The 26231-nt window shown below is 40.7% G+C and overlaps 1 long non-coding RNA gene and 1 pseudogene across 1 annotated transcript in view; both read left to right on the top strand.

Annotated features, from left to right (window-relative positions):
- Positions 1-26231, top strand: part of LOC121490006 — a 45215-nt gene that overhangs the window by 16413 nt on the left and 2571 nt on the right. The window contains exon 2 of the long non-coding RNA XR_005987480.1: positions 24306-24380. This is a non-coding gene — a long non-coding RNA (uncharacterized LOC121490006). The remainder of the gene's footprint in view (positions 1-24305; positions 24381-26231) is intronic.
- LOC121490005 lies at positions 10955-12253 on the top strand (annotated as a pseudogene).

Here is a 26231-nt window from a genome sequence, read left to right as displayed (position 1 = left end):
TTTGGGCATGCTTATTTTGACCCAATTATATGCTACCTACAAGAATCACACTTCACAGGCACCTGGGTGGAGCAGTGGATTAAGCAACTGACTCTTGGTTTCAGCTCAGGTGGCGATCTCAGGGTCATAAGATTGGGCCCCACATTGGGCTCTGCACTCAGTGTGGAGTCTGCTTGAGATTCTCTCTCCCTCTCCCTCTGCACCTCACATTCATGCTTTCTCCCTCTCTCTCGCTCTCTCTCTCTCTCATAAGAAAGAAAGAATAACACTTCAAATGCAGATACAAATAGGTTAACAATAAAATAATGAAAAAATATTTACCATGTTAATACTAATCAGAAGACATAATAGCTTAAAAATTAAAAAAGAGAATGGCTATATTAATATCAGATAAAGTAGATTTCAGAGACCATGGAAAAAATGTCATTCTATAATGATTTATCAATATAAAGACATTCATCAAGACCTGAAAAGCTCTAAGTTTATAAGTAATTTAAACACTATCAATCAAATTAACCTCCTTTACAATCAGAATAGTTTGCCTGCATATGACACAATATACATTCTTCTAAAATGTACATGGAACATATACCAAAATGGACAATATCCTGGCCCATAAAATAACGCCAAATAAATTCGAAAGGATTCAATTCATACAATGTGTGTTCTCTGACAACCATAAAATTAAAGCAGAAATCAATGACAGAAAGATCACTGAAAAATCCTCAGATGTTTATAATCTAAATAACAAATGGTCAAAGAATAAATCACAAGGAAAATGAGAAAGTATTTTTAAAAATGAAAATAAAAAGGCATCATATAAAATGCACAGCATGACACTAGAATAGCACATAGGAAGAAGTTTCTTGAATTGAATGACTGTATTAGAAAGAAAGGTCTTAAGTTATCAACCTCACTTTCCACTTTAAATAACCAGAAAAAGAAGAGCAAGTTAAATTCAAAGTTGAATTAAAAAAAATTTTGGGACAAATCAATACAATAAAAAAACAACAACAGAGGAAGTCATTGGAAACAATACAACCGATATATTTTTAGCTAGAAGGATCAAGAAGAAAAAAGATGACACAAATTAATCAACATCAGGAACAGGGTAGTGGCATCACTACATTTTCTACTGATAAGAATGATAAGGAATATCATGGACAACTTTATGCCAGTAAATCCAACATGTAAGATGAAATGCACAGTTTTTTTGAGAGACACAACAAATTACAAAAGCCCAATCAGGAAGAGATATGCTAATTGCTCTATTTGAATTAAAGAATTTAGCATGTGATTAAAATAATTTTACGAAAAAACTTCAAGTCCAGATGACTTCATCAGTGAATTGTAGCAGACATTTAAGAAGGAAATAATACTAATTTACACAAATGCTTTCAGGATGCTGGAAAAGTAAAATTACTTTTCAGCCATCATTATTACTCTGACGCTGACACCAAAGATATTCTAGAAAAAAAAAATACAGAATAAGATTATTAAGATTTTTTAAACTATGATAATTTTAATAGAAATAGAAAAAAGTATTTGACAAAATCCCACATTCATTCATGATAAAAACTCTCAGCAAACTAGTCATAAAGGGGCCTTTACAAAATATCTATATTGGGACGCCTGGGTGGCTCAGCAGTTGAGCATCTGCCTTCTGCTCAGGGTGTGATCCTGGAATGCCTGGACGGAGTCCTGCATCTGGCTGGGCTCCCTGTATGGAGCCTGCTTCTCCCTCTGCCTGTGTCTCTGTCCCTGTCTCTCTCTCTCTCTCTGTGTCTCTCGTGAATAAATAAATAAAATCTTTTAAAAAAACATAAAAAAAACCAAATATCTATATTAACATCATACTTAATAGTGAAAGACTAAATGCTTTTCCTCTAAGATCAAGAACAAGACAAGGATGTTTGCTTTCATCAATTTTTATTCAGCCTTGTGCTAAAAGTTATAGAAACAAAACTGTGTTTATTTGCAGGTGATACACTTACCTATCTGGTCTTCATTTTAACTAATCCAACTTACCTTTGTAGTGCAAAGGCAGCCATATACAGAATATCACCAATGAGTATTTATGTGCTCCAGAAAAACCATACCTAAAAATCAAGCCATATTTGGCCCCATGGGTCATTGTTTCTTAACCCTTGGTCTATGTAGAAAATACCTTGGACTCTACAAAAATTTTCTAATACTAATGAGGTTAGGTTACAGGACACAAGACCAATACACCAAAAAAATTTTGTTTTTATATAATAACAATGGACAATCAGGGTAATTGCATATATTATTATTCAATTATACATCTGAAATATGTATTATACCCTACTAAAAATTGTGCATTATTAAAAGTACATATGACATAGATACAATTTACTGTTTCAATCATAGCTCAAAAAACATTTTTCGTTAAAAAAATAGCAAAAATAATGTGTAACATAAATCCTCACATCACTCTGCTTCAGTAATTTTCAGCATTCTTCTGTTCTCTTTCAAAGGCTTTTGCTGTCGAGGGGAACAGAGAAATGGGCTGTATCTAGAAGGGATTATGGGATAAAGAGAGGATTTTTGTTTTTTATTATGGTGGGATGTGCTACAGCATGTCTAGATGCAGATGAGAAGAGAGGACACACGGAGGCATAAGGAAGTGGAACCGAGCCCTGAGTGGGCAGGAAGGGCTGGGCTTGTGTCCTGTGCATAAGGGAGGCATGGGCCTCGGAGAAGCACACAGCTCCTCTGTGACAAACAAAGACGGATAGAACTTGCTTATTGTGCCACAGTGGCTCTTTGTTGGTGATAATGATAATATCAACAATTACAACAATGAGAACAGTTGGGAGGCCTTTGTATTCATTAATAAAATGAGTCACACACAAATTCAGCAGTACTTGAATTTCTTTGATGAAGTTTTCAACCAGCATACTGATGAGTGCCTTATAGGTACAGATTTCTAGAGGTCTCCAACTGAGAAAGAATAATTCCTGCAACCCCAATGTTCCCTTGAAGCAATGTTCACTTAGTCTAAATTGGAGTAATCCGTTGATAGGGGTGACGGAAAGTCTTCTGCCTGGGTATTCAGAGTAAAGTTATATTGCCACTCAAAGTTTGCAGTGTTAGTAGTATTTTTCATGAACAAAAACCTCTGTCCCCCACCCCCTGTTCCCTTGTCAATCCCATCACCATCAGTTTCATCACTTACTCATGCAGGAAAAAAATAGCTGTAGTTTCCATTTATTAAGTGGTAGCAGGTGCTGCTACCTCACCCCGTCTTCACAATAGCCCTGTGTAGTAGATAGTATTAGCTCCTGTTAGTCATTGTGGAAAATGAGGCTTATAGGGCTTAGGTCACGGTCTCAAGTCACATTTCAGAAGTATCAGGGCTGGAATTAAAATCCAAGTCCACGTGACTCCAAAGTCTCTACTCTGGATGAGAATTATATGTTATGCCACCTGCCTTTCTGAATGAAAAAGTTTCACTGGCGTAGATATATATGCATATTTCCCTCCAATTCTAATTTATTGTAAGGACCACATTTTGACATAATAGAGGAACTCAGAAGGATAAAAATAATTCACCGTTCCAACATCCTGTTGTAGCAACTGTTTCATTTTCCTCCATTTCCTTTTGATCTTTATCCATATGTACATGTTTTACATAGTTGTAGATAGAATTTTGTATTCTGATGATATGGTTAATATGATACCAGGCGTTTTCCTTGTTGCTATTTGGTCCTTAATGGATGCATAATACTCCGTTTTGCTAAACTGCCATGATTTAGTTAACCATTCCCCACAATGGACAAAGTTGTGTCCAGTTTTTTAGTTGTATAAATTATACTGCAGCAATTTGGTTCCCATCCCACCCCCCATCATTCCTAATTTTTTTTAAAGAATAAATTCCCAGGAGTGAGATTATAAAACAACAATTTGAACATGTTTATGGCTTTGATACTTTAAAAGAGAATCAAATTAGGAAAGTTTGTACCTTGATGATAGAAAACAGATATCCTAAACCGATTAACTACATGAATTATTGTTTAGGGGGACCAAATTGACAAGTGGGGAATGATTGCTCACGGGTACAGTGTTACTTTTTGGAGTGATGAAATGTTCTGGAATTAGATGGTGGTGATGGTTGCACAGCTTTGTGACTATACTACAGACACTGAATTGTAAATATACTTGAAAAAGGTGAATTGCATGTTATGTGAATTATATATCAATAAAGTCGTTATAAAAATTAAAAACAGGGCACCTGGGTAGCTCAGTTGGTTAAGTGTCTGTCTTCTGCTCAGGTCATGATCTCGGGGTCCTGATATCGAGTCTCATGTTGGGCTCCACGCTCAGCAGGGAGTCTGCTTCTTTCTCTCCCTCTCCCCCTCCCCACCCCACTTGTGCTCTTGCTCTCTCTCAAATAAAAAAAAAAAATCTTAAAAAAAATAAAGTGCCAAGAGAAAAAATATTAAAAAATAATTAAAAACAAAGTGTCTGATATTCCAAGTAAGGGTTTCAATGGTTGCTATCACTATTTCATGTTTGTTTTTATATTTGGAAGCAGTGCATCTCAAGAGTATCAGACTCCTGGGGTGACTCATGGCATCACCACTTAGCTGCCATGTGACCCCTGGCCAGTGCTGTATGAGTTGGGTCTTCCAGAAGACCATGCCGAGATGGAGTTTGGGGTACAGGGTATTTATTGAAGATCAGCACTTACCAAAGCAGGGCAGAAGCAGGGCTTGGTGGAAGGGGTAGGAATGACATGCAGGTCTGACAGCCTCAGTGAACTCTGCAGGAAGCTCTGGACTGTCAGTGTCCTCCACTGAGCTGAAATGGCCAGGCCTATACACACCGATCTTGTATGGAACCTGATGCACGTCACCAGGAACAGCAGGATCTCAGGCCAGGCATGCTCTGCATCTCTGACTAGCCCTAAGTGAACACACAGCAGAAGGCTACCCAGGTAAGCCACAGGACCAGGCAACTGGGAGGCCTATATCCATCCACAACACATGGCTCTGACCTCTTGCCTCAATTTCCTTACCTGTAAACTTGAGACAATAATGGTACTTAACTCTTAGGATTGTTAGAGAATTAAATGAGAAAATACACATGAAACACTTAGAACAGAGCTTGTCATATGTTAACTGGTCAGAAAATTCTAGATGTCACTATTTTATTTTTACTCTACTGAATAATAGAGTCAGTTTTGCCCAAACTAGCTGAAGAATTGTGATGCAGCATATATACTGAGAAGGCTCCGAAGGCTTATTTTGTTAAAAATTTATTTATTTGAGAGAGAGAGTGTGTGTGTGTGCATGAGCAGAGGGGAGGGGCAGAGAGAGAGAGAGAGAGAAAGAAAGAGAGAGGGGGAGAAGCAGACTCCCCACTGAGCAGGGAGCCAGACAACCAGGGGCTTGATCATAGGACCCTGGAATGAAGGTAGATTCTTAACCAACTGAGCCACCCAGATGCTCCTGAAGACTTCTTCTTCTTTTTTTTTTTATATATATAGACTCCACTTCTTAGAGCATTTTCATGTTGACAGCAAAATGGAGCAGAAGGTACAGCATTCTCATAGACCTCTGCCCCTCCCCGCTAGGCGGCCTCCCCCACTGTTCTCAAGACTTTTAAGAAAAGGAACATTATCTTTCTGTGGTGGCTTGTTCATATTTTGAGTCCAGAATGAGCAGGGCCTGCAAGGAATGAGCGGAATGAGGTTGTGAAAGCTTCCCTCCCCCAAATCTGTCTGTCTACTCCTGATTGACTTTTCTATCCCATTCGATCATTCTTTGTCATTAATACCTCCATTTTGTGAGCACTGGAAGATGCTTAGTAGATCCTTCCTGCTATGGCAACCAGCTGGGAGCAGAACCTCTTGTCAAGGAAATGACTTCTGATAAATAGATTAGGGTTATCGTTGTAGAATGGTCAGAGCTCCCCAGTGCAGGAACCTCGGGGCAGCGGGCCCAGTTGTTGGCCACAGCAGATCCTGTGCACTTGGGAGGAGGGCAGGATGAGCCCACGGGTGCCCTGCTTGCAGGGTTGCAAGAGAGGATCGGCAGAGAGGCAGATGCTCAGGAAGGGAGGTGGAAAGTAAAAATGAGCCTTTGCTTAGTCACAACTTGACCCTGGGTATGGTTCTCTTAGAGAGGAAAGACAGCCTAGACTTTTTACTTTCTGATTTTTGGGCCAATTTCAGTTTTATCCACATAGGATGGGAGAAATTTTCTAATTGTTAAAACAGCTTTGCTTTTTCCTCTTCTTCATCACAGAGTGAAATGGACTTTTTTGGGGGGAGGAATACATTCTGTGAATTTTAACACAGAGAAATTTAGGTAACCACCAACGCAATCAGGATACTGATTGTACTACCCCACAAACTTTCCTTTGTTATATCTTTGTAGTCACATTAGTCTCTGGCAGCTACTGATTGGTGCTTTATTACTATCATTTGAGACAGTTCTGCCTTTTTTTTTTTTTTTGAAGATTTTATTTATTTATTCATGATAGACACACACAGCAGAGAGAGAGGCAGAGACACAGGCAGAGGGAGAAGCAGGCTCCATGCAGGGAGCCACCCAGGGAGTCAGTCTTGGGACTCCTGCATCATGCCCTGGACCAAAGGCAGGCAGTAAACCGCTGAGCCACCCAGGGATCCCCAATTCTGCCTTTTAATAATCTAGTGTGTTATCTTCATGGAGTTTGCGAAGATTGTGGGCTTTTTTTTTTTTAATTTTTATTTATTTATGATAGTCACAGAGAGAGAGAGAGAGAGGCAGAGACACAGGCAGAGGGAGAAGCAGGCTCCATGCACCGGGAGCCTGATGTGGGATTCGATCCCGGGTCTCCAGGATCGCGCCCTGGGCCAAAGGCAAGCGCCAAACCACTGCGCCACCCAGGGATCCCGATTGTGGGCTTTTGATTAGGAGAGAAACACTACCTCCTCCGTCTTATTCATCTTTGTATCTCCAGTGCTTTGTGATTTGGGGGAGTTAACTTAATGAGGCTTGGAAAGAAAAGGTAACATACTTACAGTCTCCTCTCATCTTCTTCATCTTGGTAACTGAGTCCCACCTGACAGAGTAAAATTAAGAGGAGGGGAGGGTCCAGACTAAATGATATAATAAACATAAAATACTCAGAACAGTGCTTGACCTATGAGAAATGTCCCCTCCAAAATGCTAGCTGTTATTATTCTATTCCTCTACTAACAGTCCATGTTGCGAAGACTACACAAAAAACTGATGCAGCGTGTAAACTGAGAAAGCTCTGAAGACTTAAAAATAGACTTTATTTTATTTTAAGATTTTATTTATTTATTCATGAGAGATACAGAGAGAGAAAGAGAGGCAGAGACACAGGCAGAGGGAGAAGCAGACTCCACACTGTGAGCCCGATGTGGGACTCGATCCCAGGTCTGCAGGATCAGGCCCTGGACTGAAGGCAGCGCTAAACCACTGAGCCACCTGGGCTGCCCTAGACTTTATTTTTTAGAGCTGTTTCAGGTTCATAGCCAAATTGATTTATAGTGGAGAGGGCAGAAAGTTACTTGGGGGAAAGAATGGATTTGGCAGAGGAAATGGGAGAGGCAAAAAGGAAAAATAAAAGCCAGCGCAGGCTGTGTTTGAGCAGAGAGGTTTGTTTGGTTTTCTTTTGGGGTGGGGAGAGGCTGAAACATTGGCAAAGATGGGAGGTAGTTGCATGCTTTGATCAGTAGGGCTTTGGGCAGACTCATGCTAGATGAGAAGCATATTACAGACATTCTATTGTGTGTTATGGATGAAATCTTCTCTGGCCTTTTCAAAAGATGATATAAAGATTTGAGTTGCTTTTAAATTATTTGTGGATAGAATTTATCTTCTATTATTGAGGCAGGCCATGAAGCAACACAACAGTCTTTATTATTATGTTTTAATAATTATGTTATAATTATTGTGATATATATACATTCTATTTTTTAAAATATGATATATAGACACAGGCTTAATATATGTATACATGCACCGTTCAAGTTGCCTTATCAACACTAACTCATCTAACCCTCATCACAACCCAAAGAGATAGATATTATTATTATTCCATTTTACAGAGGAGGAAACGCAGATTTAGAAAGATTGAGTAACACACTTAGAGCTGTTAAGTGGATTTGAATATAGGCCTTTTTAAAAAATATTTACTTTAGACAGAGTGAGTGAGTGGGGGGAGGAGCAGAGAGAGAAGGAGACAAGCAGACTCTCTGCTGAGCAGGGAGATGGGATGCAGGGCTTTATCCCAGGGCCCTGAGTTCAAGATCTGAGCCGAAATAAAGAATTGGACACTTAACCGACTGAGCCATCCAGGCGCCCCTTGAATACAGGCTTTTTAAAGGCAGAAGCTATTCTTCTAACCATGATGCTATATTGCTGCTGCTCTGAGCCTCAAGTTTCTCATCTGTAAGATAGAGAATCATTCCTGACTCATAAAAGCACTCTGAGGATTAAATGAAATCATTATAAGCTACCTAAAGGGATTTATTTTTATTCTTTGATCCCAATTATCTGCTACCCTGCCTTGCACATAGGAGAGATTCAATAAAAGCTCTGCTATTTTATGACTAAGCATATTCCATGCTGACTCTAGGTTTTATGCAAGACAATTTTGAGTTCATAATCACTGTGCTTGCACTGGAGATACAAATATGAACAAAACAATCCTTGCCCTCAGGAGCTCATAATCCTGTGGGTTAAAAGCATACAAAGGCATCATCTCCATCGACACAGAGCACAAGTGCAGATGTGCGGTCTGCCTGAAAGCTGTTTGAAAGGATGATTTGGAGTTGAGAGGACAGGTGAGAAGAAAAGGAGAGGCACAGGAAGGCAAGACACAATTTGGAGAGTGGAAAACCACTGGTATTTGGTGTTTGTTACTGAGGCATAAAATGCTGGGCAATAAGTGGCAAGAAATGAAGTTGGAGAGATAAACACCTTGTGTTGCCACGTGGAAAAACCTGAACTTCACCTTGTTAGCCACTGTTTCCAAAACATCTTTTTTTCCCCACACTTTTCAAACTTTTTGCCTTATCCATGTTGTCTCTGTAATATTATATGTTTGAAATTAAAAGCAGCTCACTTTTTACTTAATTTTGCTGAGCATAATGTCCCTGAAATCTCAGTTTTGTTGCGCTAGTTTTCTTTTTCTAATGTACTTAACAGTAAGCACATTACAGTTAAAAATTTAGAAAACATTTATCCACGGATGACTTAAAGTCATCTCAGATACTACCAAGGGTATGTGTATTACACTTGTTCAAGTATGCAGTGGGGAGTTCTTGAGATTTTATTTTTAGTAGAGGAATGAGATAGTTAGATTTACTTTCTTTACAAAAAGCAGAAACTTAAAATGTTTACTCAGAAGAAAGATGAACAAATAGGTACTTCTCATTATAAAATGTCTTCTTTAAGATTTAGGGTTTAGATTTCCCTCTTTATAATCTGACTCTCAGGCAAAAACTACTTCTTTTAGGAAGGTTTAGTAGAGTATTTGTTTATTTTTATAAGCAAATACAAAACATTGTGGAAAACCATTTTATTAGTCTGTATAATTTTGTGATCATGTTGTCTCTTATTTTAAGAGTTTTCTTTTTCCCTTCATATTCTAATTCAATCTTGTTTTATCATCATGCTTCCATAGTAAAATCTACAAAGTATATTTGAAGAATCTAATTTCTAAAAAAAAAAAAAAATCTAATTTCTACCCTTTAACTCTAAGTAGTTCCCTCAATTCACTCTATAGTGAGCCATTTTGTTTATTAATTTATTAATTTTGTGGCTTATCCTTCCATTTAAAAAATTATAAGTTGTATGGTACCTTGCTTTTATCACACTTTTTTTCTGGGGATCACTACATGGCAATATAGAGAGATATTCTCATGCAGAGGGTAGTTTTGAGAAGAAGGGCATGGAATGCAGAAATTCATACAAGGTAAATTTTCTTATCATATATACTATAAATCAATAACAGAAAAATATCTAGAAAAACTTCAAATATTTGAATATTAATTAACAACCGTCTAAATAACTTATGATGAAGAGTGAATCACGAAGGACATGAGGACATATTATAATTTAATCAATTAAAATTATAACATAATTATAATATAAATGGTCGATATGATTTATATATCTATATATAAAATTTCTAGGCTATAGCTAAAACAGAGCTTACAGGGAAATCTATGGCATTAAAAGCTTATATTGGAAAGAAAATTATCAAATTATTAACCTAAGCTTGCACCTTAAGATAAAACCTATAAAACAAGAATAAACTAAATCCAAAGCAAGCAGAGGAAAATAAATAATAAAAATAAAAGCAGAAATCAATGTACTAGAAAACAGAGGAACAAATAGAGAAAATAAATAAGACAAAAAAACTGTTCCTTTGAAAAGATCAATAAAATTGATAAATCTCTAGCCAGACTGATAAAGAAGAACAACAAACATACAGATGAGCAATATTAGGAATCTTGAAAGAGGGGCATCACTACAAATCCTACAGATATGATAAGGATTTAGAAAAAGTATTGTGGTCAGCTTTATGCCAATAACTTTGATATGTATAATGAACACATTAAAAAAAAAAACATATTAAAGTTCACTCAAGAAGAAACAGCCTAAACAGCCTTCTATGAAAGAAATTGGATTTTTACTTAAAACCTTTCCACAATAAAATTCCACACCAGACAATTTCAGTGATGAATTTTACCAAATATTTAAGAAAGGAAGTGTGGAAGCAAGCCAAAATATGTTAACAAAAAGAAATAAAGCTATGATAAAACTAAAAAAAAAAAAAAAAAAAAAAAAAAATTCTTCCACGCAAATTCTTCCAGAAAATGGGCCAACATTGCACTCATGTCAAAATAAGAAAAAGACATATATAAAAAAAAAACCCTAGAAACTAATATTTTTCATCAACACAGATGCAAAGATCCTTAACAAAATATTAGGAAATATAATTCAGCAATATGTAAAAGGAACAATATATCATGACTAAGTAGGGTTTATCCAAGGAATGCAAGGCTTTTTTAGAAAGTTTATTTATTTTTTAGTAATCGGTACACCCAACATGGGGCTCAAACCCATAACCTCCAAGATCAAGAGTCATGCTCTTCTGATAGAGCTAGCCAGGTACCCCTGCAAGGCTCTTTAGATGGTTGAAAAATCAATCCATATAAATCAATGTGCCAAGAGATGGTAAAAGATAAGCCATATGATCATATGAATAGATGCAGAAAAAACATTCGACAACATTTAGCATCAATTCATAATAAAATAAAAAATAGGAGCTCTGCTGCTGCCGCTGCCACTGTCACTGCTACTGCCACCACCACCTGCGCTGCAACCATGCCACCCTACACCATCATCTACTTCCCTGTTCAAGGGTGCTGGGAGGCCGAGCACATGCTGCTGGCTGACCAGGGCCAGAGCTGGAAGGAGAAGGTGGTAACCATGGAAACCTGGATAAAGGGCTCACTCAAGGCCTCCTGTCTGTATGAGCAGCTCCCCAAGTTCCAGGATGGAGACCTCACCCTGTACCAGTCCAATGCCATCCTGCAACACCTGGGCAGCTCCCTTGGGCTCTACGGGAAGGACCAGCAGGAGTCGGCCTTGTAGTGAACGATGGTGTGGAGGATCTCCGCTGCAAATATGCCCTCCTCATCTACACTAACTATGAGGCAGGAAAGGAGGAGTATGTGAAGGCACTACCAGGTTACCTGAAGCCTTTTGAAACACTGTTGTCCCAGAATGAGGGGGGCCAGGCCTTCATCGTGGGCAACCAGATCTCCTTTGTGGACAACAACCTGCTGGACTTGCTGCTGATTCACCAGGTCCTGGCCCCCAGCTGCCTGGACTCCTTCCCCCTGCTCTCGGCCTATGTGGCGCGCCTCAGCGCCAGACTCAAACTCAAGGCATTCCTGGCATACCCCAAGCACGTGAACCACTCCATCAATGGCAACGGGAAGCAGTGAGAGCTTGTGGAATTCTGGGCGGGAAGCTGGGGGGCTGCCTGACTTCCTTTCTCCCTGACCAATAAAATTTTCAAGTGAGAAAAAATAAATGAATAAAATTAAAAATATTCTCAGGAAACAAGGAATAGATTATAACCTCCTTCATCTGATAAGGGGCACCTAAAGGTAACATTATCCTTAAGGGTCAAAGTCTCAGTGATTTACTCCCCCAAGTGAAGACAAACAATGATGTCAGTTCTCATTACTTCTAATTTTTTTTTTTTATTTTTATTTATTTATGATAGTCACAGAGAGAGAGAGAGAGAGGCAGAGACACAGGCAGAGGGAGAAGCAGGCTCCATGCACCGGGAGCCCGATGTGGGATTCGATCCCGGGTCTCCAGGATCGCGCCCTGGGCCAAAGGCAGGCGCCAAACCGCTGCGCCACCCAGGGATCCCAGTTCTCATTACTTCTGCTCAATATTTTTAGAGTGGGCTAAGTAAAGAAAATGATAGTAAGTGCATACCAGTTTGAAAGGGAGAAGACATAATGTCTTTGTTCACATGTTATAGGATCATTTGCATAGAAAATCCCAAATAATCTACAAAAACTTCTAGAATAAGTAAGTTTATCAGGGTCACAGGCAAGGTTATAAACAACTGGATATTTAAATAGAAAAATCATTTCCCATACTTTTAAATAAATGAAATACTCGGGAATAAATCTAACAAAAAAGTAAGACATACACAGAACACTACAAAATGTTGCTGAGATTAAAGAAGGCTTAAATAATGTTAGTGGGTTAGAAACTCAGTATTGCTAAGATGCCAATTCTGTCCAAATTGATCAATAGATCCAACACAATCCCAATAAAAATCCCAGCAAGCTTTTTGTCAAAATCAATAAGCTGATTTTATATCAGATGCAAAATACCTAGAGTAGCCAAAATGATTTAGTAAAGGAGGAATAGAGGACTTACACTACCTAATCGAGATGTATTATAAGTTACAGTATATAAGACAATGTGGTACTGGCATAATGATAAGATATAGATCAATGGAACAGAGTAAAGAGACCTGAAATAGACCCATATATATATATATGGTTGATTGATTTCAATAAGAATACTAACATAATTTAGTGGGGGAAAGGTAGTCTTTGCAAAGATGGTGTTCAAACTATTGGACATCCATAGGCAAATAAATAAACCTTGCCCCTTACCTTGTATCTTATGCAAGTTAACTCAAAATAGATCAGAGATCTAAATATAAGAACTAAAACTATAAAACATCCAGAAGAAAGCGTAGGAGAAATTTTTTTTTGTGATCCTGGCTTAGGCAAAGATTTCCTAGTAAGAAGGAAAAAGCAAGAATCATAAAAGAAAATAAATCAATAAATTGTACTAATCAGAATTGAGAACTAATCTGAATTAAGTGTTTTTGAAAGACGCTGTGAAGAAAATGAACAGTCCAGCCATAGATTTGGAGAAAATATTTGCAAACATGTATCTAATAAAGAACTTGTATATAAAACATAAAATGCTCAAAACTCCATAATCAAAAGATAAACTACTCAAAAAATGAGTTAAAGGGCAGCCTGGATGGCTCAGCGGTTTAGCACCCCCTTCAGCCCAGGGCATGATCCTGGAGACCCGGAATCGAGTCCCACGTCAGGCTCCCTGCATGGAGCCTGCTTCTCCCTCTGCCTGTGTCTCTGCCTCTGTGTGTGTGTGTCTCTCTTGAATAAATAAAATTTTTAAAAATAAATAAATAAATAAATAAATAAATAAATAGTTAAAGATACTTTACTAAAGAAGACAAATCGATAGCATATAAATACATTAAATAGATTATCAAGATCACTAGTCATTAGGGAAATGCAAATAGAAACCATAATGAGATACCACTATATACATACTAGCATGGCTAAAATTTGGAAGACTGGCAATACTAAGTTCTAATAAGAATGCAGGGCATGGGATCCCTGGGTGGCGCAGCGGTTTGGCGCCTGCCTTTGGCCCAGGGCGCTATCCTGGACACCCGGGATCGAATCCCACGTCGGGCTCCCGGTGCATGGAGCCTGCTTCTCCCTCTGCCTGTGTCTCTGCCTCTCTCTCTTACTGTGTGCCTATCATAAATAAAAAATAATAATAATAATAATAAAGTATATTTAAAAAAAAAAAAAAAAAGAATGCAGGGCATGCAAGATTATATAGCTTCTTCGGAGAACAGTTTTGAGAGATTCTCTTTCTTTTTTGTATATTTTTTATTGAAGTTTGATTTGCCAACATAAAGTATAACACCCAGTGCTCATCCCATCAAGTGCCCCCCTCAGTGCCCATCACCCAGTCACCCTGTCCCTCTGTCCCCCCGCCCACCTCCTCTTCCACTACCCCTGTTCATTTCCCAGAGTTAGGAGTCTAGTTTGAGAGATTCTTATAAAGTCAAACACACACATACATTTTCTATATGACCCACACCCCATTCCTATTATTTAACCAAGAGAAAGGAAGACATGTATTCATACAAACACTTACCTGTAAATATTTCTAGAAGCTTTATTCATAGTAGCCTCAAACTGGAAACAATTCAAATGTTCTTTATCTGGGAAATGGATAAGCCAACAGTGGTGTACCTATGCAAAGGAATATACTCAGCCATAAAAAAGATCAATCTATTCATACCCACAGCAACATGGATGAAATAAAAAGCTTTATGTTAAGTGAAGGTAGCCAGATGCCAAAGGTTATACATTATATTATTCCATTCATGTTACATTCTTTAAAAGGCAAAAAGATAGAGGGAAAAATCAGATTAATAATCGTCAAGGTCCAGAACCAAGGAAAAGGCTTGACTGGTAAAAGGTCCAGAAGAACTTTTTGGGGTGCTGGAATCAGCCATGTAATTTGTCAAGACTCACGAAACTGTACTGCAAAGGGTGAATTTTATTTTTATATGTTATACCTTTATACCTTTGACTTTAAAATAAATGTAAAAAAAAAAAAAAAGCTAACGGGGAAGAAAAGAACAAAGGCAGAGAGACATTAAGAGGACAGAAGAAGGGACAAAGCGTAAGCCAGGGCAGAGACTGTTAAGCTAAAGGCATAGGGTTTATAACCCCCCGGTCTTTGGAATTGGAAACACCTGAGCTTGAATAATGGCTTTGCCATTTATTAGTGTGCGAACTTAGGCAAGTTAGTTAACTTCTGTAGTCCTGTTAATTCATCTGTAAAATGAGGGTGATAATAGTACCCATCAGTGAATGCTTAGGACGATGTCTGCAGAAAAAAATCACGTATTTTTCGAGTAGAGCTTACAACGTTAAAGTGTTGTGATATGATCTTGTGATAGGATCTTGGAAATGAGGGGGTAGAGGGAGATAAGGCCGATGCATGGGTTTGGACTCAGGTGATTGACTGCCACCAGCTGACATACAGATCTGGAGGGCAGACAATGAGTCCAAGTTTAAACGAGATTGCAGAGCCGCTCTGACAGTCCTCTCGGTGAGCCTTCTGCTAAGAGCTGCATATAGGCATCCAGACCGCCGTGTAAAGTGAAAGGCTGTAGTCGGCGATCTTTCGGAGCAAAGAGATTTTTAAAAAAATCACAACATAGAAAATGCATTTTTAATTTGGGTTCGTGTTGAACATGTATCTAGGGGTTCATTTTATTGGGTGAATACCCACACCCACTATTGTTATCATAACTCCTTGTGTCTTTGTGCTGAAACACAGTAGGCACTCAACAAATGTTTGTTGAATGAATCTGTTGATTACTCTGACTACATATAGGCAGCTAAGACCTCTTTAAATTCATGGTGTCACATGGAAGGATGGCAGGAGATGGTGCTTGCTTGCTACTTGGAGACTTTGCATTGAACTGATGGTTTCCTTTTATCATTTCTTCCCCAAATTATCTCTTAAATGCAGCTGCAGTTCTGCTTTATGAACTCATTGCATTTTTTATTGCACTGGCAGTTGGAACCTTGCAGGAAAGACCAGAATCTTCTCTGAATTTAAAAAAAAAAAAAAGTTCCTTTTGTGACTTTGGCAACAGGTCCTGGAAGTGTCACAGGGAGAATAAGTTTGAGGATCACTACTTTATGGCCGAAAACTATTTTAGCTCATTGTTACCAGCTCAGTCTGCCTTGGGCACCAAAGTATTATGTTCCTAATCCTGCAGGAGCCTGCAAATTCAATTAAAATCTGGTGTGACTTCCTGAAAATCACCAGTTAGGATGACTGCATTCCCTTAATTGGGCAGGATAGCGCATGTCCTAAAACTTGCTGCTGTATCTTATTATTAGCTATTTCTTACCACCCACAGTCCAAGAAAAAAGTCCTTGTTCTGTGGTCATCGTTTCTTCTGTGGACCTTTCGCTCACACTGTGTTTTCTCGGTGTCTTGTGCATGGAGCAGGTTGCCTTTGAATGTCATGGTTATTGAGCAAATTTGAAAATAAGTGGGTTTGTAGGAGTCAGAGTGAGAAGTTAACGGACTGTAGGAGGCATGAGTCATAGCTGCTCTGAGCTTCAGAAACAGCTCAGCTTGGCCAGCTGTGGGCATTTGCTTCACCGTTTTAGCAAGTGAATCTATCCGTACTCCCCCAAAAGGGGTAGGACACGAATGGGTTGGGAAGTCCTGAGTAGGAAAGTCCACATTTAAAAACTGTCCCTTAGTATCTCAGTTTCACTCAAGGATAGTCTTTGAGGACTGGTCATGACCCTGAGCTCACCAAAGTGGAGGCAGGTGGAGGCAGGAATACAAAAAGTCTCACTTTTTCTGGTAGGGATGCACCAAAGGATCTGCTGATACTGCATATTCAAAACTAGGACATCCTTAATGCTCCATCCTTTTTCTCAATTCCGACATCAAAAAATTCACATGTACGTTTCTGCACCGTGCCCGCCAATGTGTTAGAAGGAAAAAGTTTGTAATGAAAAGAAGCTGAAAAAAGAGGCATAGCAACGTGGCTAGGTTCCATTTGTACCACAGTGATCGCACTAGAAAGAAGCTCAGACATGCCAGGATGCAGAGAGAAGAAAAGGCAAGCAGCTTCAGATTGGATCAACCACTCAGCATAACAAGGACATCTTTAAGAGGGAGTTGTCCCAAGAGACTCCTGGATCTCATGGCTCCCTGAAGAATGGCGTGGCCGTGATCTTGGTGAGGCTATGAAGTTAGGTAAAGAGCAGGGGAGTAGATGGAGGAATGTTCCTTTTCCCTTGCTCCATTGCCTTCCCTCTTTCCTGTGTCCTCTGTGTAACTTATGAGGATCCCAAATTGTCACCCCATTATGGTTGAAGGACTCTACTGTAAAAGGCCCTTCAGCTCTTGGGCAAATGCAATACGTTAAAGACACTCTACATATGCTTTTGAGTCACAGTTCTGAGTTAAGCTATTTGCTCTTGGGATCCCAGTGTCCAACTCTGGGAAACTCTGAAGGCTCTCACACCACTGTGTCAAAAAGCTGCTTGGCACTAAAGGAACATAGGTAAATACTAGCTAGCACTCATATGAGAAAACCCAGCAAGGTTGGCTTTATCAAGCCTACATCTGGTTTCCTGTGAACATTACAATATGACAAATCCCAAGGTCTCTTGTTCTGAATGAGAGCCTCAGGTTTGGGACAAGGAGAGAAGTCAGCTGTAGCATCTCTGTGCACCAAATCCTCGGGGGAAACCTTACATCCTAGTTCCCAAAGGTCATCTCAGTCAAGGACATCTTGGTTTGGTGAAAAGCAAATATTTTTCTGAAGGTTGCCACTTGCCACCTGGGTCCCATCTGGGAGGAGAAAAATTAAATTGATACCTATGACAACCCAGTGGCAAAAACAAGACCTTGACATTTTGTTTCTATTCTATTTTTATGACAGAAACAAAAGCAAGAAAGCAGGTTTCAATAGATAATAGAAGACTATGACAGTCATACCCGTTAGGTCTTTTTCTAATTCTAGAATCTATAACCATTACTCAAATATTCCTCCAGAACACAACTAAACACCATTATTTTAAACTTAATGTCATTGATATTTGGTGCAAGTATTTGGAATGTAACCAACTCTAGTGTGGTCAATCCTAAACATTTTTATTTCTAAGATTTCTTGTATTTATTTGGCACACGGGGGCAGAGAGAGAGTACAAGCAGGGGGAGGGGAAGAGGGAAAGGGAGAAACAGACTCCCCATGGAGCAGGGAGCCCAACGTGGGCTCCATCCCAGGGTTATTAGCTTAGCAATAATGTGGGGTCTAATGGCAGCTGGAATAGAAATGTGTGGATAGAAAAGGACACAGGATATGAGGTATATCTGCTGGGACCTCTCTCATCCCATGGGTTCCACTAATCTAGCTTGCCCGATCAGGTTGGGTTCAACTAATCTGGCTTGCCAGGAGGATACACCCTTCCCCCATCTGTGGGTGCCCCTCCCAGAATGGTGTTACAACCTTACAATCATGTATTTTTAGAATTTGAAGGAAAAACTTGAACTCAGATGGAAGAAATTTTATAAAGGAAATCCTCCCTAAAGTTATGGTGTTCACTAATTACCTCATTCAACCAACAACTTATTGTCTATCCGCAATGCATACTACTTGTTAGTCAGGCATTCACTTCCAGATGTTGACCATTCGATAACAGCACAGAAAAATCCACAAACTTTTCCCTCTCGTTTCGCCTGGAGGGAATGAGGGCTTTGTACTCTCCCGGCATGCAGGTGTTTCCTTATTCAGAAGGAAGGCTGAAGGCTGCTCCAAACAGAGAGCTTTGTCATCTCAAGAACAGCTTCTTTTAGAGCAACTCTACTAACTCGTTGTCCCTTTTTTCTCACATTCAAAACTGACTCTATAGGTCTGGGGCTTAATTGGAGAAACATTTAAATTCCACTGATAGGTGGCCCTTCACTGGTTCTTGGAAGTGGAAAATATTTTGCTTTGGTTTTGAAGTAGCTCCAGGGACAATGTACAACATTCAACCTCTTGCAGCGAGTGGTCAAGCAGCTGCAGGTTATTACAGGAGTTGGAGAATATTCTGTATTTAAAATGAACTCTCTACACCTTACAGCAGCTGCAAAAGCATCTATGCAGGAGGAGAAAATGGCTCCCATGAACAAGGGCCTTGGAAATGCTACACACCAGGACAAAGCCCTCCTGCTGTCAGGCAGGGTGAAATGTGCCTGCATCCCGCAATCATTCCATGTGAAATCTCTAATTAAATTTACTTATTTGGGTCTCCAAATTTTCTTCTCCAAGCAAGCACAAGGGGTTTGCTTGCCATCCGCCTACTCTTGCTTTTGAAAAAGCCGGTCACGTGATGAACCATAACTATTAATGAAGATACTCATTAGACAAAGTAATATATATTTAGAATATTCATCCCTGCTGAACTTTCCTGCATTAGCATCAAAATGGTTGGAAAGATAAAAAGCCATAAGAATTCCAGATAGGGCTTTAATCCTAAAGCATAGAAAACCCACTTAATTATATTTCCAGGCCACTCGAGGGCATATTTCTCTTGCCCTGCAAAAATATAATCCTGGTCCCTAAGAATCTTACACCTGACATTTCTCTTGATTTAATTAGATACAAGAAAGGAACAAAGCCACATTTAAATGAATGAACATGAATGCCTAATTATTTGTGTTGCAAATGACTGCATGTTTTCCTTACATTTGTGTGGCTTGCCAAGTCTTTCACAGTATTTTTAGCTATATTATCTTATTTGAATTTCACAGCGATCTTGTGAAGAAGACAGGTGACAAAAGGGACTGTCACCATTTTGCAGGTGAGGAAATTGAGGCCCCAAGAAGGCTCGGGGCTGAGGGCTGGCAGTGGAGCTGTGCACCGAAAGCAAGGATTTCATCTTTGCTGCTCTCCAGCAGGAAGTGGGGCAGTTTGTCAGCACAGCTAATGGTGGTGTGTGAGCACCGTGTATAAATATGGAGGGGGAAAGTGGCCAAACGATGAGGAAAGTGGACTAAGGGAGGGGGAGCGGTGAGAATAAGTGAAGACATACTAAAGTGTGTTTCAGAGAGGCAACATCAGCCCCATGTGCCACAGGGCGGGAAAATCCCAAGTGAGCAACTATAATGCATGTTAACCTCATGATTTCCCAAAATATGGTTTGTGAGAATTCTTTGGGTGGCACCCAACCTAGTCACTAGGCGTTGCTTCTAGCAGATTCTGAGGTCAGTGCGGGTGGGGGGGCGGCAACAAGACACAACTTTGAGATCAAGTTAACCTCTGGGACTAAGAGAGGATGTATCAATAGAGAGTGAGTGCAACCAGACTCAGGAAGGTCAGTAAATCATTGACTAAGGAAGTAGAGGTGCCCCACACTAACCAACGTTGCATCAGGACCTACCCCAGACCCAGCGTCCTGAGTGTTACTACCACGGGGGGAATGGGAATCGTTGTGTTTGCTCTCTGTAGGGAGGGACAGCTGTTAATAGGAGAGGCAGGGCTGAAAGACACACTCTCAAGCAAGGAGCCAGGCAGCTGAATTCAGCCGTGGGGCTTGGGGAGGGCAGGAGAAGTAAGAGGCTGTCAGGGATCCCCTCTCATGAGCAGGACTCACTGAGCCCGGGGTGCTGGGATTTCATGCTCCCCAGGTGAACTGGATGTCTGGAAGGGGCTGCTGGAGACAGAGAAGCCTTTGGGAAGACTTATTCCCCTTAATGAAGTAATAAATTGGTGTTCTGGTTTATATTTCAGGTCTTTGGGGATAGCTGGTGTGAGCCTGTCCTCCCCCCATGCAGCCAATTCCGGGGTTTCTGGAGCAGCAAAACAGAACCCTGATCTTTCAACGTGATGAGTGTGCCAAGGCCCTTTGCCCATTCTGAACTTCCTGCCTGGTAGCCAGCCAGTCTTCCTGGACCACAGCCCACTGATTTCCCTTTGTGACAGTGGACATGGTGCTTTTTTTTTTTTCTTTTGTGTTTTAAATGAGTAACTTACTTGTGGCATGCGGGGCAGGAATCTGGTTCAAGGGCAGTGGCTGCCTCATGCCGGCATTGGAAAGAATTCCAATTGTAGTCTTGGTGTTCTCAGTAGCCATGGCTTTGATATTTCCAACTAAGCACCCTCAGCCTAGGTTCCTCATTGATTTAGTGAAGGGATTTCATGAGATGCCTTTTGTAATTTGCCCAAGGTCACTTACTGATGGGTGACAAATGGGCCTTTAGTCCATTACCCTTCCACTACCTGAGTCTACTTCTTTCCATATAAATTGGGGAGTAAAGCCCAGGTTGGAGGAAGGGTTCCAAGAGGATAGTAAGTTGTTGGAAGTGGATTTCCCTTCTTCACTAGGTTGGAATCAGGGTAGATTATGCATACACTTGTTACCTACAAGAAGGCCTTGCCCATAAATGATCAACTCAACTACAACTCTCAACTTTCTCCATCTTGCTGGACACATACAGAAAATAATGATAGAAAATATTTGTAAAAAAAAAAAGAAAAAGAAAATATTTGTATATTGCCTGCTGGGGTAAATGCATGGGGCTGCACATGGCCACCCACAAGGATGAGGGAGTCAATATTTTGGCCCACCTGTACCCCTTCTGCTCAAGTGCACTGGTTGGAATGTTCCATCAAAAGCCATCTCAAACCAGGGTGTTATGAGAAGTAAAGCCAGATTCTGTTATCTTCTCTTAGGGTCTGTCTCAGATCAGTAGGATAATGTTTTCTCATTCAAGGGCTGTTGGTAGGGAAGAACATGCTGCTTTGGTTTGGTGTCTTTCTGTAAAATGGGGCCACACTCTACAGATTGTTAATTTCTACTGTCTTGCTTCTTTAGTTATGGCTTTTCTCTACCTCTGTCTTGGCTCTCGTCTTCTTTCAGCATGATCTATTTAATCGTATGGCATGCTTTGTTCCTTAAAGGATTACCATCCTAACAGAGGTCAGGAAGCCAACTTCTGTCATTCAACGTTCTATCAATGTCGTATGTACCGTTGAAAGCACAATCATCCAGAGAGAAATTTCTTCCTGAAATACGCTCAGAATTTTAGGCCTCGTCTTCAAGGCTCACGGTTTTGCATTATTATTATTAGATATATAACTGACTTGAATATTACAGTTCTGAGAGCAGAGGTGTAAGATCAGTATCCATTAGTCCAGTTAGGACTTTTTTTTTCCCCTCTTGTTCACTTTTTTGATCAAGTATAGATTACATACAGTAAAGTGCGAGCACATTTTTTGTACAACACCTTGGAGCTCCACACACATCTGTAGCCCTTGGCAGGACTTTTCTACTTCCTCACAAGCATTAGGCACTGTCTGTGGTCTACCGTCATTTTCCACTTCTCACCGCCTGAGCTTTATATCTTTCCCTCTATTTTTTGGAAAGCTGTGTCTATTTTTCCTATGTTTTTGTCATTTCCCTTTTATTTCCACTTTTTCTCTTCTTCTGATTTTTCTCTTTTCCCCTTAGGATTTATTCTGCATTTTCTACAACATTTCTTTAGATTTCTGTAGTGTGATAATTACAACAATTATACTTATTATTCTCTCTCACTTTCGCAAGGGGCTGCTAGGCTTCTGACCTCTGTAGGCTTATTATCCCCAAGTCATGACAGGCCCTCCTTCCTGCTCTGCTGGTCCCACACCTGAAGGGTGAGGCTTGAGGGTGGATCTTGCAGGCAATTCTTAATGTCACTGTCTGGGCTACGGGGTTTCCCATTCAATGAGGATCAAGATGAGAAGTGTGAGAATGACAGGGTGACAAGGCTTTGGCAATCAATATGTAGGGCTGGCTGTTCCAAGTGGGAGGTAGGAGAATAGATTTGGGGAAAGTCCAAGAGCTGATGACCAAGAAACTGGAACAGCTGTTTTTATGGTTCCTGTTCTAGTTACTTATTGCCATATAACAAACCACCCCAACTTGTGTGGCATAAAACAATAAAAAATATTTATTATTATATTTTTAAAAATTATTATTATCTTTTATAATTGTAGGGGCTGATTTGGCTTTGGTAGGCGGTTCTGGCTTGGGGTCTTCCATGTGCTTGAAGTCTGGTGGTGGCTGGGACTGGATTCTGAGGTTAACACTGGCTGTCAGCACTGAATTTCAGCTGGGGCAGCCATGAAACACTCATGTGTGGTTTCTGCATGTGCTGTGGACTTCCACACAGCATAGTGGTTGGGCTCCAACAGCACATGTCCACACAGCATGGTGTCTGGGCCCCAAAAGCCCATGTCCACACAGCATGGGAGCTGGGCCCCAACAGCACATGTCCACACAGCATGGTGGCTGGGCTTCAACAGCACATGTCCAAAGAAAGAGCCAGGAGCAAACTGCATTGCCTTTTATGATTGAGCTTTGGAAGTTACATAGCATCATTTCTGCCATACCGTATTAGTTGATGTAGTCACAAAGGTCCACCCAGATTCAAGGGGAAGAGATACAGACTTTACCTCTTAAGGAGAGATGATAAAAGATGTCAAAAGAGCACACAGGATGGGAGATACTCTGATGGTCATCTCTGGGTGATAAGGTCTGCCACAGTCTGCCCTCTGGCCACAATGACTCATACCCCTCCCACAGCAAAGTACACTCACCCCCTCCCCAAGAAGCCTGTCTCAATGCCTCATGGAATCAGGGCTGGTCCGAAGGAAAGAAAAACTGAGGATTTCCCTCATGACTCTCTCTTTCAGGCACAGACTCCCCTTCCTTTTTCTTTTTTAAGAAAGAGAGAGAGAGAGCCTGCCCAAGCAGGGCTAAGGAGCAGAGGGAGAGGGAGAGAGAATCCAAAGCAGACCCTGCTGAGCACAGAGTCCTACATGGGGCTCGATCTCATGACCCTGAGATCATGACCTGGGCCATAATCAAGAGTCAGACCCTCAACAGACTGAGCCATCCAGGTACCCCACCGTCTGTGTTCTTTTGATCAGGAAGAGAAGGTTTCTCTTGCATCTTTTTCTGTTTGTGCAACTTAAACCATTTCAAGTTTCAAGTTGTCATGAGTTTATGCCAAGAGATGTGGAAGGAAAGACACTCCAGACTTCTCACCACCTTATTGGTCTTTCTTGGAGTTTTGATCCCATTCCCCAACCCTCCTGCTATTATTATTATTACCTTTCAGAGTTCTCCTTAGTGCTTTATGTGTTCTATCTAGTGTTTTTAGATGTAACCAGTGGGAGAGACGCAATGGAATTTGCTTACTCCATCTTTACTGGAACCAGATCCAGAAGCCCTTTCTTAATTTTAGATTTGTTTGCCATCTGGAAATGAGAAACCATTTTGTTTTCAAACTCAGCAAGTCCTGTCACCTTTATATTTAACTGTTTGCTCTTGAGCTTATCTTTATAACTCTCTCATTTTATTGTAGGCAGCTGGAAGAGGCCAGGTGGCACTTTCAACACGATGCCTGGAAATTTCCTCGGCCAGATCACACAGTTCATTGGTACATTTTCTATTTTCCAAGTTACCATGGGTGTCAATGTTGCTAAACCTCCCTCAAGCCGCTACATAAAAATGTCTCCTTTCTTTCAGGTTTCTTTTCACGTATTATTTCTTTCAATAATATTTTCCTCGCATTTCTTCAAGTCTTTGCTGACAGACTTTTCAAGGCTGGTCCCCAAAGCCAGTGCACATGTTTTAGGTTTTTATTACAGCAGCAGCCACCCGAGTTCCAAAATCTGTATCAATTAAAGTTTGATTGGAGAAGCAAAACCACTTTGAGTGAAACAAGGAGTTTATTGTAGGGATTAGAATGTACATGATTATGGGAGCTGGTTAAGCAGTCTGTGCAATCTGTTGTCCCTGCCTCAAGACGTGGGTCTGAAGTCAGTAGGCGAGGCTTGCTTCAGGAGGGGAGGATGGATGCCAAGTGGAGCTGTGAGGAGAGGAGACACACGCTGGAACCTGCGCGGATGAGATGGGACCTCTATGTCCCACACTGCTCTGTAATGCCTCCTGTCCTCCTGATGTCCATGACGAAGCAGACCTGCAGGACAGCTGGTGCACTTCATCACGGAGTTATTCACAAACCTAACCAGGATTCAGGGATGCTGGAGAAGCAGAGAGCCCGCAGATGCATGGCGTTGTGTGCGAGCTGCCACAGTGCAGGCCTTCACCGACCTTGGCCCACAACCATGGCCACCACGTCACTTCCGCCTTCCAAAGGTTGCTCCCATTCTTGGGGAAATATAGTTCCAGCTTAGCTATATTGACATGGTACAAAGCCACCACAGTCCTGGTGGCCCTAGCTGGGGATTAAGTGTACAGCCCGAGAATGCACAGTGTTTGTGTGTAATGCCCACTCGAGCATTTGTGTGAATCCGGTGCCAAGAACTCACACAAAGGTAAGGAAAGCTAGTGCTTACAAATCAGTGCTACTAGGTAACCAACACATAAAAAGGACTAAGTGCCTACAATAAATTTTAATAAAATAATATTGAAATGATTATGGATGCTATTCCAGCATATTCCAAACTGATCAAGATATTAATAGGTCTCTGCATTAGTTTGCTAGGGCTACCACAACAAAGTACCACAGACTCAGTGGCTTCAACAACAGAAATGTATTTTCTCACAGCTCTGGAGGCTCGAAGCCTGAGACCAAGGTGTTGGTGAGGTTGGTTTCTTCTGAGGCCTCTCTCCTTGGCTTGTAACCACTTTCTTGCTGTGTGTTCAAATGATCATGTCTCTGGTCCTGCACCTGTTTGGTATCTCTCTCCCTCCGGATGTCCTCTTTTTATAAAGACACGAGTTGTTGTATTAGGGCCTGCTCTGATGACTCACCTTGAACTTAATTACTTCTCTAAAGGCCCTATCTCCAAGTACAGTCACATGTCACATTCTGAGGCACTGGAGGTTCAGGTTTCAACCTATGAATTAGAAAGCCCATAACATTTTCTATTTGTACAATAAAGTTTGATAAACGCTACATGCTAGATTTTCTCGGAAATTCACGAAGTACATTCGTAATGAAAGATTACGCAAAGCCCAATATCTATCTTTTACACACCCCATTGTTTTATACATTATTGGTAATCCTAAATTGTCTTTCATCTTCTATGCATTGACTGGTAGTATTGAGCTTCTACGCGGTGATCTTACCCGCTGGCCAGTGCCGGCAGTAAGGAAGGGAAGGTGGACGTGAGACGAAGGAGAGGACGCGAGGGGCGAGGGGATTGGCCTTTGATGGAACTCACTGCTCTGGAGGCTGGAAATCTGAGATCAGGTGTAGGCAAGGTTCGTTTCTTACATCTGTACCAAGGGGACCTTCCAGATTGCTAGAGGCCTGCAATTG

Source organism: Vulpes lagopus, chromosome 4, assembly GCF_018345385.1.
Source record: "Vulpes lagopus strain Blue_001 chromosome 4, ASM1834538v1, whole genome shotgun sequence".
In the NCBI taxonomy this organism is placed as follows: Eukaryota; Metazoa; Chordata; class Mammalia; order Carnivora; family Canidae; genus Vulpes; species Vulpes lagopus.
Note: the sequence above shows the minus strand (reverse complement) of the source record. Positions and strands in the feature narration are given on the sequence as shown.